Source organism: Hydra vulgaris, chromosome 02 (genome assembly GCF_038396675.1).
Source record: "Hydra vulgaris chromosome 02, alternate assembly HydraT2T_AEP".
Lineage (NCBI taxonomy): Eukaryota > Metazoa > Cnidaria > Hydrozoa > Anthoathecata > Hydridae > Hydra > Hydra vulgaris.
Genome location: NC_088921.1, coordinates 16,524,568 through 16,535,736, shown reverse-complemented (window position 1 = coordinate 16,535,736; position 11,169 = coordinate 16,524,568). Strand labels below are relative to the sequence as shown.

The window sequence follows — 11,169 nt, the reverse complement described above, 5'->3', positions numbered from 1 at the left end:
ATTATTTATGTTCTAGATAGGATACTTTCACACATTGTGCAAAGTCTAAACTTAAGGTGGTAGTACCCCAAAAAACTTAGAGATTTAAAAAAATTAGACATTTTCTTCTATATCTTGAAAAATACAAGTCCAATTTTTTTTTTTTTTTTTTTGTGTGCTTATGACTAAATTGTTCCTTAAGAACTGTTGTTGGTTTTTGATCTAATATCTATAAATTGAAGCCTCATATTCGTTTCTGTAAGATATAGATAATTACCTTTTTACAAAATTTTCTTTGATTGATGGAAGTTTTTGATTAGTTGTCTGACAAATGGGTTCAAAAAAATAATATGCTAAAACAAGAGTAAAGAAAAGAAAGTTTTATAAATTAGAAAAAGATTCTCTAAATAATTCCAATGCTTTACAACAAACTGTTTTGTCTCCACATTCACAAAGTAATGTAAGTGTATTGGCATCAGGAAAAAAAATAATCTTGTCTCTTTTAGATGTAGATAACTTTGATTATATAGAAAAAAAGTGTAATATAATTGTGAACTCAAATTTATTTTTAAGTTTGTTGAAAACGATTGGAAGATGCCCAGAATTTTATTTATCAATCAATATTGTACACGACATAAAAAAGAGGGTCTTCTCACACTTAATTCTAATTTCTTGTCTTGATTATACCTGGACGATGAACTTTTTAACTTCAAGATCAATAGAAAATAAAAATGAAATAATCAAAGGTAAAAAAAATGAAAGAAATGAAAAAACTTACGTACTGGTTTAGCTTTTCGAGAAATGGGGCAAAGATACACAGCAATTAATACTTTTTGTTGTTTAATAAATATGTCTCCTGGTATGACTAAACATAGTTACCATAACATTAATTACAAACTTCATCTTGCTTACATTGAAACCTCTAGAGAGTACAAAAATAGCCTCAAAGGACATTCGTAGAGAAAAACTTGGTGAAAATTACGGTGAATCATCAATTATCAATATTGCTGTTAGTTTAAATGGTTCATGGCAGCATAGAGGATACTCCTCAACCAATGGTATAGTCACAGCAATATCTCATGGAAAGTGCATTGCTGTCCAGACAAAAAGTTGTTACCCCTTCAAGATATGGTCAAAAAGAAAAAGTTCTCTGGCTCACAAAAACCGGAAGATCACACATACCTGCAAGATCAATCATAAGGGTAGCTCAGGAAGTATGGAGTCTGTAGGCACTGTACAAATATTCAAGCGATCTGTCATGGAGCTTATACTCAAGTACGTAACATACATTGGAGATAGAGATACCAAGTCTTATATGCAAGTTTGTGATGCAAATCCATACCCAGGAGAAGTTATTGAAAAAGCAGAGTGCATTGGCAAAACTAGTGTTGAAAAAGCAGAGTGCACTGGCAAAAAAGTGTCAGATTGTGCACTACGCACAATCTGACAACTTAGAGCAACAACACCAGTTTTGCCATTAAGGTTCAAATTCATGGTGTAAGTATCATTCCGACCAGGAAAATTACAAATCAAAGTGTATTCCAAAAACTATATTTGAGCTCATTAAACCAATTTTTTCTTACAAAGATCTTGGCAGTGACGAATTGCTTAAGAAATGTTTACATGGCCAAACTCAAAATGTCAACGAATCGCTTAATGGGATGGTTTGGACTCTCGCACCCAAAAGAATACATGTGTAAAGAACAGTTGTTGAAATTGCTTTTTTTAATAGCTAAGAGCTATTAAAAAAAGCTGTATTGACCAACATAACAAAGCAGAAAGTGTTACATACAACAGTGCTGGTTTTTAGTAGGTTTTATTGTGTAAAAAACTTTAGTATTTTTTAAATTGGGTTTTTTTAGGATTCACTTTTTGTGCATCTTTTAATTTCTTAACAAAGATAACTTTTTAACCTCTCATTGGAATTTTTTCAAATTTTTAGCAATTATTCTTGAGTGTATTTTGATGTGCTGAACCAAAGAAAATTAACTTTTTTTTTTATATTAAAGTATTAAAATTTGAAGTTTAGCAAGCTGTACTTATACTTTTTTCTTTTTATTGATAAAATGTAATGATTTTAAAGTTATTAAATGTTGTTTATTGAATAATTTTTAATTCAGCACATTTTTTGAACATATATAAAACTGCTTATAAAGTTTGGTTTGTAGAACATGTATGGTTCTCAAGATATTCTTGTTAAAAAAAAGTCCATTTTTTTGCCTAAATTTAGCTAATTTGTGCGCATAATTATTGAGCAGGGGGGTAGAAAAAATTAATTTTGTTACTTTTTGAAATGATTTAATCTAACACTTCAGAAAAACTTCAGAAAAATATAAATGTTCCCATATGATATCAAGTTTTGAATTTTGTTTCTCTTAAAGGGTACTACCACCTTAGGTATGTTCGCTTGTCCCCCCCCCCTCTCTTCTTGCCCAAATGAGAGGGCACTAATGTAGTAAAATTTTCAACTTTAATATCTAAAACTAAATTTAAATTTATTGACAGATTTTAAATTTCGTTGAAAAATATTGTAAATTACAAAAGTTATGACCATGCAAAATTTACAGCCCCTCTTTTTTCTTTTTTTTGTTGGGGGGGGGGGGCTTAAGTCGAAAAATTTGCGCCCATGCATGTGTGTGCATAGAGGGAAAGTATACCTTCTGCTCACTATACCATACATCTTTTTATGTTGGCAAACTAGGATCTTTAGTCTAAATTTTAACTTTTCTATTGATGAGCTGGTTAATTGTGATATGGAACAAAATGGAAGTACATACTTTTAAATTGATAAATTATTTCAAATAAAAATTATTTCAATAATAAATGTTTCTTTTATATATATATATATATATATATATATATATATATATATATATATATATATATATATATATATATATATATATATACATATATATATATATATATATATATATACATATATATATATATATATATATATATATATATATATATATATATATATATAATATATATATATATATATATATATATATATAATATATATATATATTCATATATATAAATATATTTATATATATATGTGTGTGTGTGTGTGTATATATATATATATATATATATATATATATATATATATATATATATATATATATATATATATATATATATATATATATATATATATATATACATAAATATATATATGTATAAATATATATATATATATATATATATATATATATATATATATATATATATATATATATATATATATATATATATATAATACATTCTAAAAATTTAATGCAATTTCTTTAGATTTGATCTAGATATAAAAGTTTTCAACTAATTTTGAAAACTTTTGAAACTTTTTATGAAAAAAGTTTTTTGTAATCATTACAATAACTATTAGATTAGAATCCTTTTCAAAATCCTAATGACTTTTAATGTCTCTAAAAATCCTTATGACTTTCAAAATCCTAATGATTTTTAATGACTCTAAAAATCCTTATGACTTTCAAAATCCTAATGATTTTTAATGACTCTGAAAATCCTTATGACTTTTCAAAATCCTAAAGACTTTTAATGACTCTAAAAAACTATGACTATCCTCATGACTTTTAAAAACTAAGACATTAAAATTTGCCACACTGCACGACATCATAAATATTATTTATTTTATAATATTTTGTTGCTGTTTTTTTTTAGAATTAGAATACTGAATTAAGAAAAAAAAAAGGGCTTTTTTTAAAAAAAAGAATGATTAAACTAAGACATTTACCCTCATTTTGACTTTTGGCTAATTAAAGGGAAAGATAATATCAGCTTAAATGCAAATTATGCCATAAAATAATTAAACTTTTGAACATGGGTATTCAAGCACTAAAAAGTCATAAGAAAGGAAAAAAACATTTAAGTTGTAAGCAAGTTCTTATGTGTTTTTTTAAATCGTCTGCTAATAGAAATAATAATTCACCTAATTCAGTAGGTGAGTCTAATTTAAAAATAATTGATAGTTTCTCAACAGGACACATTATAATGCAACAATCTTTAGAACTCATTGTATCAAATTCTAAGAAATTATGAGGGCGTTAAATTGTTGCTTAAATAAACTTTCTAACTTTTTTTTTTTTTTTTTTTTTTTTTACATTTTTGCTTCCAACAAGGTTGCAAGCAACGACTATAGGAGTTGGAAGTTGAAAACTAGAAGAGAAAGATGAAGAAATAAAGATTGTAGAGCAAGATAACGATTGACAGACAAAAAGATTGCAAATTATGAGTCAGAAAGCAAGATGAAGGAAGCAATTTCCAAAGAACTGATGTTCGAGGAAAAAAGCTAAACAAATAAGAGTTTTTAGAGCACTTAGGAACAGTCACAGAAAAAGGATAAGACAATTGAATGACAAGTAACATAAGGATATATTTTACAAGATGGCACAAGAGACGCTAGCTGTTTAGAGCAGTGCCTATTACAGTATTTGTAGAAAAGAGAAAGAGAAGCAACATTACGATGATGTGATAATGGTTGGAGGTTGGCTACAAGAGCAGGTTTAACTATGTTTACAATGCAGTTTTACACCTTGTCTAAAAGAGAAAGGGCATCATTAGAAGATCGGCCCCAGATATTGTAACAGTATTCCATACAAGGGCGGATTTAAGATTTATAGAGATAAATTGGCTGAAAAATATTGGGTTTTATCTGAATTAAAGTTCACCAGCCACTATGAGCCCCATGCTGTAGCAGAACTGAGATTTTCTAGCTCAAATACCCCCTCCAAGCAATCAGAGAGTGTTGGCTTCTTATCATGACAAGAATAACTGGTAGTATCATCAGCAAACAATGCCACCTTAGATGTGTGATTATCTGGAAGGTTGGTAATGTAAATTAAAAAGAATACAGGGCCAAGGATTGAACCTTGAGGAACTCTTGAAGTTACATGATATGAAGAAGAGTGCTGTCCATTGAGGCAACTTTTATACTACGATTGGTAAGGAAGGGTTCAATAATCTTAAAGATATTAACTGATAAACCGTAAGAAGAAAGCTTATGGAGCAGACCAGCATGCCAAACATTATCAAAAGCTTTAGGAATGTCAAGAGCAATAGCCTTTAGAAATGTAAAGAGCGAGAGCCTCTCCACCTCTATTTAATGCACAATAAAACCTATCGGTTATTAATATTAGCAAACCAGCTGTAGAACGAGAAGATCAAAATCCATATTGATGATCAGAAAGTAAATTATAGAATCAAGATGAAAGATTAAGTGTTAGTTAATTAAAGATTCATAAACCTTGCTTATGATAGAAAGAAGACTAGTGGGACAATTGTTAGACAAGCCAGATCGCTCTCCAGAATTTTTAAAAATAGGAATAACAAATGTTGCTTTCCAGCATGCCGGAAAACAAGATTTCGATAAACACTTGTTAAATATTTTTGAAATTATGGATGACATCTCCGGAGAACACATCTGCAAGACTGTACACAAGCTGTAGAAGAGTCTAAGCAGCAAATCCCTTTTGATGCAGAAGCTGGAGGGATAGAAATTTCAAACAAAGATGCAACTAATTTGTTCCGGTTTGTTTCCTGACAGTGAGATTGCTAAATGTTTCCAGATGGGACCAAATAAAGTTGGGTATAGGATTGCTCACAGTCTTTAGCCTTATTTTAAAGCTTTACTTAAACAACTGAGCCTGTCTCCTTGACTTGTGTGCTTTGCTGAATCTCTCAACAAGAAAACTCAAACTTGTTAAATGGATTTACTCATCCGATATTGTAATGATGAAATAATGCAAGTTTAAGTGAACCAGTCTTGATTTGCTGAATCATTTTAATTATAAGGTAAGTGATCTTAATATCCGCAAGATTATTCATGCTTCTATGGAGTGACCACCAAGTGTCAATCCATAGAATCTAAACTTATTGACATAGGCTGCTGTTCCCTCCAAATAATTCATGGTGCTTTTAAAACAGGAGAAGAATCAACTGATTTAATATTGAAATAACTTTCAAATGCTACTTAACCTTATTTCATGATTCTCCTGCAAGATGAAGTGACTTTATCAGGATCATTAAAGGTTCTGTGTTCCCGCTTTCATTTTGTGCAACCAGATGGGTTGAAGACAAAAAGGTAGCAGAAAGATTAATTGTGTTTGTCCTTCTATTATAAAAATTACTTTTTATTGGGAAGCTCTGCTTAAAAGTAAACAGCCATTTTGCAAATCATATAAGTTTGTTGTAAATGCTGTTTTTCCCTTGTAAGATTCCAGTTCTATAGCTACCGGGCGAATCATTTCTGAGGCTCTTTCAGACATTTTTGAACCGTTTCTGATGCTCTATCAGACAGATGCTCCAATTTTACTTCACATAAATGGTAATCTTGTGCAGTTAGGGTTGCCAGACGTACAGCTTTTATCGTCAAGAATACAGCCCCAAATCTGTATAAATAATTTTTTTTTAATGTAAATAATTTTTTCTTACTGTAAATAGTTTTTTCTCCTTTGTAAAAACCGGACATTAGCCAACCCTATGTGCAGTTGATTAAGAGTATTCTTAAGATGTTCATTAAATCTGAAACTATTGTGAATTGCTCGAAACTTATCAAAATTGATCTGCAAAATAAAAAAAACCATTTGAATCCCATTAAAATTAATATTGGGTTTGCTCCTGAATTATGACTGTCAAAGCTCAGAAAGAAAGAGCAGTTATTTTGAAGAATATTAAAGAGTTTAAAATTTAATGCATGCATGTTTAAATTTTAGACAGTAGCTCTAATCATAGCTTCAGATAGCTTCTGAAAAAGATCTTGGTGAAGCCTAGCTTGATGTGCAATGGTGGCTGCATTTTCTGAGGTTCTATCAGCAGCTCCCACTTCCCTATGCACTTGCCCACAGAAACTCAATCTGTTGTCAGTTGCTTGGTCGGTTGCAGTCAGCTCTTTCTGTGGTAGTGGGCTTTAGTGTCACTTCTGTCCGAGAGGCGATGGAAAGGTTAAATAGATACAAAAAGCTTTGAAGATCCAATAGAATAATACTATTTATTAGTCTTTGATGACCTTCTATCTTTAGTCATCATACATCAAGGCTAGTGATAGGCCAAAATTCTAATTCAGTATTGGTTTTAGCCAAAATTTTAATTTGAACCTGCATGGGCATTAAATAACTTGCTCAATAAAACTCAATAGAACCCTCCAAGAAAAACCCAATTAAACCTGGGCAATCTGGTTTTTTCTTGAGATTTTTGAAAACATAAGCATATTATAGTTGCAAGCTATAAAGGGAAAGCTTCTATTCAAACACAATATTATTTTTAATAAAAAAGTGTTCACAATGTTTTTTGAAACCAAACAAATTTGATTCATTTAATAAGTTTTTTTAGAATAAATACACTTTGATTAGAATAACAACATTTTTAATATATATTTTATACAAAATCAACTATTTATTTTTGATACTGTCAATATATTTGCACAAACATTTTCGCCTTTTCACTTCCTAATATATTTCCAACTTTTGACCAGATGAAACCAAATAAAGAAAATAATATTTATATTGATCCTGAGCTAGCAGGGCATGTTTGAAGTTTACAAATAAATTTTAAAAATCCTTCAGGCAATTTTTTCTGAAATGAAATCATCTCTGATGAAATCATTTCTCTGGTTCATGATAGACCGCCAATCACTGGACAATATTGTTGATATAACTTGATTGCACAACATCCTTGTCGAATACTCATCATAATCCATAAGTTTAAGCAAAATCAACTTCAAATTTAAAATCAGGGTAACGGTTGTAAAGCCATTATTCAGCCTCATCTTTAATTTCAATCAGCAGGTTTTAAACTATGAAATAAAATTAAATTCTGATAAGCTTATTGTTGTAAAAATAAATTTTTTTTGATTTTTAATGCAAAACTTATTTTTACCCATTTTTGGTTATGTATGCAAGAAAATGGATACTTGTCATAGCATCACTATATCTCTTCTTGATAGCTGTGTGGTAATGACTTAGTTCAGGGTTGTTCAGAAGTGAGAGCCACAACTCAATACATTTGAATAGGTGACAGCTGTCACTTTGCATCTAAAAAATATTTTTTTATTTATTTAATCAACATAATTTTTTTATTATTTTTTCTTTAGACCTATAAAGTCTTATATATTATTAAAATCTTTAATAAAAATAAATTAAGTACTTGGTCTTAAACAATACCAAATATTTTGAGTTGGGTTTATAGACTGTTAGCTTATCTAAATATTGCTCGATTTCCAATAATTGTTTTAATTTTTATAGGTAAATCATGATTATCTACTATTTTTACATAAATTGGATAGTTTTTTATGTATGTTTCTATATAGTCAATTTGAGAGTTTTATCGGGTATTGTTTGGTAGCTCCCTTAAAAGAAAAGTTATGTATATATATATATATATATATATATATATATATATATATATATATATATATATATATATATATATATATATATATATATATACAGAATAGATTAAGTATTATTATGGTATAGAAATAATAATACAAATACTCTTGTGCGTTTAAGAGTGCTCAATGCTATTAAATAATAAAGCAATATTTATTTATATATGTATATATATATATATATATATATATATATATATATATATATATATATATATATATATATATATATATATATATATATATATACATTAGGTATATGATAAATTTAAAATCAATTAGCCTGGGCTTCTAAATGATGAACTTTTCCCTATAAATCACAGAAATGGCATTGATTTCACCATACCTTGAAAAAACTTCCCACACCTAAGACAGTTTCATATTTAACCATACAACACATAGCGGCCCAAAGGCAATTAATTATAATATGTCAGCTTTATATACAATACACATGAGAAATACATGAGAATAAGTACCTACACTGTCCTACAGCATTTGTAGTGATGTTAATAATCTTTTAGATTTGTGTATTAGTATTAATAAATTTACAATTAAGATATTTGTTTGCTCTGCAAGAAGAACAAATGTCCTCCATCAACTTTTCAGCTCTCTCGGCTTCTATGTTGGATCGAGACACATCAAGCACTGATGGTTCCTTCTTCCAGTGGGTAGAGAAGCATTTCACAGCTTTGGAACACTTAAGTTGGGATATTGCTGACAGCAGGTCTTCATAAGCCGCCTCTGCATAGTTCTGGTTTGAAAACCAGGCCTGCGACCATGTAGTTGCAACGAAATCGCAAGTTATCCTCAGCTGTTCTCACCAGTTTGGAAGAATGAAAAATGCATTAAGCGCAAAAATGCCTCTTGAGTGTCACCTGGCACTGTGCAGTGATGGCAGCTTGTGCCATTTTTCCTCATTTTTGTAGAACTTGCATGCTTCGCAAAGCTGAAAAAGAAATTTAAAGTCATCTCTCCAGCCAAGGTTCTCATACTCTGCTACCACTGCTGTGCCCTTGTAGGCATTTTTTAAATCATCATAATGCTCCATAATCTCATCAATAAATTTGTAATTAATGTTAGGCGACTGTGACTGTATAGGAAAAAAGAAATCCAACACATGTCATAGAACAAGATCAAGAATGTGGTGTTGGCAGCCGATGTATTGAGGTTCATCGAATCCCTTGTCTCGAAATGTTTTCTGAAGCTTGGCTACAACTCCATTCTTGCCACCAGTATTTACAGCTGTTGTGTCAGAGATGATCATCTGAATACTATTCCATGCATTGTAATCATCAAGTAGGTCCTGTAGTGCTTTATATATGTTTGCAGAGGATCCACTGTCACAAACCAAAATGCCAAGTTTTAATGTTCTTTTATCATTTTTCAAGCACACAACTTGGTACTCAGTCTTGTCAATTTTCTTACCATCAAAATGCAAAGAAAATTTCACTTCAGAGATCAGTTTTTCACTTCACTTCTTTCACTCCTTTCACTTCAAAGAAAATTTCACTTCAGAGATCAGTTCCATGAGGCGGTTCTTAACTTGTTCTGCATCTCTGATTGTTCGACGCCAGACTCCAGACTGTGATGGTATTGGAACACAAACTCCATCCTCAGCCAGACTTTGAAGCACCTGTGACGTTTTTCTGGTTAACAAAGAGTGACTAGACACTAGTTTGGCAGCAGACTTAGTTGACTGGCGTGTTGCACGCTTTCTGGGAGATTCTCCTGGAACTGCCTCCGAGTCACCACTGCTGCTTCCTTCCTCAGAATCCTCACTATCGCAGGAAAGTGGTACGGAGATAACCGCTTGGTTTGTCAAGAGTTCTGATGTGCTTTTGGCCCTTTTTGATGGATGGATTGATGACATAGGAGCCACTTTCATAGTTGTATATCCCACCCTGCCATCTGATTCAATTTGTACTTTGTACAGTTGTTTGTCCTCACTACAAAGCCAATTTCCATCTGGTTTTGTTATATCGAACAGATAAGCAAGATTTTCTTCAAATACTACATTTCGAAGCTTTCTGTGTTTCTCAAATGATGTGATAAGTTTGTCAACATTAGCAAACACTTGTTGTTTGGAAAGAACAGGAAAATTAAACTTCTGCCAAAGATTCATCAATTCCTCTGATATTTTTGTTAGTCGATCATGTCATCCTTTCAATTCATCAAAGAGTCCCAAGAATCTTCCAACGATATCTCTGTTGGAAGGCATTTTACACAATTTTTTGCTCATATCCTGTTTTACCTGTGGTATATTAGGACAGCGCTTCGTGCTTGATTTCAAATTTTGTGTCCACATTTCACCAGCTGCTTCCATTGCTGATTTTGACTTTTTACTTTTAAAGGACATATTTTCAAAAAGAAGCACTAAACAGCAGATCTTGCAAATTAATACCGCAAATAAACAAAAATTGTTTGAATGATATGAACAACTATACAATATACAATATTATATATTTACAGTTTTAAAAATCAATGTCAAACATAAGGAAGTAAGAACTGGGAACAAAATCAAGTGAAAAATCAAAAATGTTAAAAGTGGTGGGGTGCTAGGTGCGGGAGGGTTTTTTGTGATCCAATGAAATAAACTTAAAAACAGTGATCTATTAGTAAAAGTTCATTAAATGCAACATCAGGAAAATTAAAATTTTGAAAAAAGTTTCTTTGTCATATACCTAATATATATATATATATATATATATATATATATATATATATATATATATATATATATATATATATATATATATATATATATATACACAATACTG

The 11,169-nt window shown here is 30.3% G+C and overlaps 1 protein-coding gene across 3 annotated transcripts in view; it reads left to right on the top strand.

Moving 5' to 3' along the window:
- Positions 1-11,169, top strand: part of LOC136076774 (NLR family CARD domain-containing protein 4-like) — an 86,681-nt gene that overhangs the window by 54,143 nt on the left and 21,369 nt on the right. The window lies entirely within an intron of this gene.